This window comes from Pteropus medius, unplaced genomic scaffold, assembly GCF_902729225.1.
Source record: "Pteropus medius unplaced genomic scaffold, Ma_sr-lr_union100, whole genome shotgun sequence".
Classification (NCBI taxonomy): Eukaryota; Metazoa; Chordata; class Mammalia; order Chiroptera; family Pteropodidae; genus Pteropus; species Pteropus medius.
In genome coordinates this window covers 32,051,295-32,054,903 of record NW_024355205.1, presented here as the reverse complement: position 1 = coordinate 32,054,903, position 3,609 = coordinate 32,051,295, and the positions used below count along the sequence as shown (strand labels likewise).

At 47.4% G+C, this 3,609-nt stretch overlaps 1 pseudogene; it reads left to right on the top strand.

Moving 5' to 3' along the window:
- The first annotated feature begins 936 nt into the window (after positions 1–936).
- On the top strand, positions 937–1,055 carry LOC120598976 (uncharacterized; annotated as a pseudogene).
- Positions 1,056–3,609: the final 2,554 nt, after the last annotated feature.

The window sequence follows — 3,609 nt, the reverse complement described above, 5'->3', positions numbered from 1 at the left end:
GTGACATGAATGCTCTAGAGCAGTGCTTTTTAAATTTTAATGTGTGCATAAATAACCTGGGATCTTATTGAATGCAGGTTCTGATGTCACAAGTCTGGGGTCAGCTGAAAATCTGCCTTTCTAAGAGGCCCCAGGATGACGCAGGAGCTGCTGGTCCACAGACCTTACTGTGAGCAGCAAGGCGTCCTACCGGTGCAATTTCATTATACGACAGACTGTCTGGATGAAGAGTGAGAACTTCAGGTCGAATGTGCAGTCGGGCCTGAAGAGGACCAGCCACACGCAGAAGAGGGTCAGGCTAGCAAACATCCCCAAGTGGGGGACCAAATCCCAAGTGTGGGTTTGGTCCCAAAGCCCAATCACTACCCACATGCTGCAGAGAGGGAGGACCAATTTCTGCTCAATTCAACACAGGATTTGCTCCTGCAAAAAGAAGCGAGGGCTGCCTTAAACAAGTTAAAGTCAGGGTGGAGGAGAGATAAGAAAGTCCAGAGCCTCTGCAGCTATTGTCCAAATAGAGACCAAGAGCCTGGGACAGCTCAGGGCAGAACCAAGAGCCACTTGTGGGTGCCTGGAGAGAGCGGCAGAGCGGTGTGATAGGACCAGTTGTTAAAAAACACTAATTCGCGTTTGGTTGAGGTCTGAAGAGTTCCCAGGGGGGTGGGCCTCTAGGCACCCCTACCCAGATTCCTTTTCCTGTGAATGCAGCTGAATCACAGGGTCTGAAAGACCTGGTGCCAAGGCAGTGGGGGGTCGGGAGAGAGGGGATGGGACTGAGTGTTTGGGGGCGTGACCTCCATTTACATTCCTTATCTTGAAGCCTGCTTTTTCTGATCTTAAGATAGCCAGCCAGTGTTCTGTGCTGAGTTTGCATAGTACATCTTCTCCCGCCCTTTTACTGTTAGCCTGTGTCCTTACATTTAAAGTGTATCTCTTGTCTGTGGCCATGCCGCCCTGAACAAGCCCGATCCCATCTGAACTCAGAAGCTGAGCAGGGTCGGGCCTGGTAAGTACTTAGATGAGAGACCACCTAGGAAGACCAGGTGCCGTAGGCATAAGAAAGAAAAAATAAGAGATTGTAAACTTGCAATCTGTGAGGTTGACCAAAGGTTGCCTCACCTAAAATAAATTAATAAATTAATTAAAGTGTGTCCCTTATAAACTTTTTGTCATAATTGGACTGTGCCATGGCCTAAAAACAGTTAGCAGGTATGGCATTTATAGGACTTAGAAAGTCCCTTAGAAAGGTTCATGAGATGAAAGAGTTTTTAACTGTAAATTTAGTACCTTTTTTCATCAATGGGGAACCACAATATGGGGGAAGAAATCCCACAGATTAGAAGTTGAGCTCAGGGGACTGTAGCCCTGTAGTTACTGGGTACACTGCATGCCCAGCCAGGTGACCAGTGTGAGCACATGTCAGCCTGGGACAAGGGTTTGAGTGTGTGTGTGTGTGTGTGATAGTGTGTGTGTGTGTGTGTGTGTCCACCTGCCAGGTGGAGGTTTTAGATCCATGCATTCCTGTTCCCCTAACAACAGGGCCCTAAACAATGAAACCTCCCAGGGCATGAACCTGTCACCTTTCACACCTGGAGAGGAGTGGGGAGGGGGGAGGAAGGAGAGAAGGGGGAAGGAAGGAAAGAGAGAGAGAGAGAGAGAGAGAAGAAGCCCCAGCAATCCCAGTAGACACAGCCAAGAGATAGGTTTCATTCCTCTAGCTCAGGAGTGCTCAGCCCTGGCCACACCTTAGAAGCATCCACCTAAGATGATGTTTTAAATGCCAATGCCGAGGCCCCATGCCCAGGTGATTCTATTTCATTGATCTGGGGTAGGGCTAGGCAATTGTACTTTTTTTTTTTTTTTTAGATTGCAATTTGAATCAATATTTTTAAAGGCTGCTTAGGTCAATCTAATGTGCAATCAGACCCCTTTACAGACTGGAAATATTCCAGAAGGGAACCAGGTAGAAAGCCACCAGTTTCATCCAGTCAGATATATGTGATTTTGTGTCATTACGAACACCACCGGGGCTGGCTGGCTTGCAAGGACAATCACGCTGAGATGGAATGTGACCAGGCAGTGCCGGGACCCATCAAACACACCAGGCCACTTGGGAGCTTGGGAATGGCATCTGACACTGAGGTCCCCTATGGGAGAGGGTCACAACTACAGAACACAGAACAAGAGCCCTGTCTGCTCCTGGGCAAATAATCAGGCCTGAACTGCAGTATTGCTTGATATCTATCTCCAAGGTCAGTGTGAATGAAGAGATCTTTTGGCTTCCTCCGTCAACGCAAATGCTTCAATGATCTCCATTTTCCTCATCAATTCAGAGTAGCTGATCAGCACGTCTGAGCCACTCTGAAAACCAGCCTGCGTGCAGATATAATTGCAATTAAACCATTTCCATGAGAAATAGCATTTCTTGTTCAACTCTGCTTGCAAGAACTTACTCGAATGGAAGAGGGAAAAAAGGCCATGATTCTTAAAGTATAAAAACAGACCCATTATCCATCACAGAGAAGCCTGTGGAAGTCAGGAGCTTTTGGCTTCAGGCAAAACCAGTGAGTTTGAGGCTCATTTATAAAATGGAAAACGCTCTTTCTTCTCTGCTCCTCACAGCAACAGGCTCACAGTGTGAAGCCCAAACCGGACCTTTTGAAAATGATATTGTTCTAGGATTAGGGATTCAGGAGAGACGGAGAAGGTTTTTGGTGAAGGGATGAGAACTTTTTTCTGTGCCCTTGGCCCAGAGCGTATGCCATCACTTATCCAGTGCAAGAATCCCATCCCTGTGGGGCAGCCAGCCTCCTCTTATCCATGGCGGGTACGTTCCAAGACCCCCAGTGGATGCCTGAAATCAACGCAGAGAGCACCTAACTCTGTATATACGTTTTTTTCCTATATGTACATACACATCTTTTCACTTCAAGGAAGCACTATACAGCTTCTCTTTGGCATATGAATCACCAGCATCACTGATCTTGCTCTTTCTGGCCATTATTAAGTAAAACAGGGTCGCTGAACACAAACATTGCGTTGCCACAACAGACAGTCGATCTGATAACCGAGACGGCTAGTAAGTGACCAACAAGCAGGGAGCGTCTCCAGTGTGGAGACAAGCAGACTATTCATGTCCCCAGCAGGTCGAAGCCGGATGTGCGAGTTCTCATCATGCCAGTCAGAACGGCGTGCAATTTCAAACTTATGAATTGTTAATTTCTGGAATTTTCCATTTCATATTTTCGGGCCGAGATTGACAGCGGGTAAGTGAAACAGCAGAAAGCAAAACCACAGATAAGGGGAGGGTACTATATTTACTGTCAACCCGCAAGATGCCATTAATTAAAACCAAAGCTCTCTGCCTGCAAGAACCAGGTAGGTCCCACCTGCTGCCCCTCTCTACAGTGTCAGTCTCGACGCTTCCTTCTTAGTCATCCTTCTCCTAGGCAGGGATCTTGTGGCTGCTGAAGCCCAGAATACAATTCCCACCTGTTACTTACAATCAGCAGAAGAAGGCCACCTCCGCCTCTGCCTGGAATCCTGACCACTGATAAGAGCAGTGGAAGGTGCATAAGCGTTCCTTCACTGATCTTCCCTTGGCTTTCA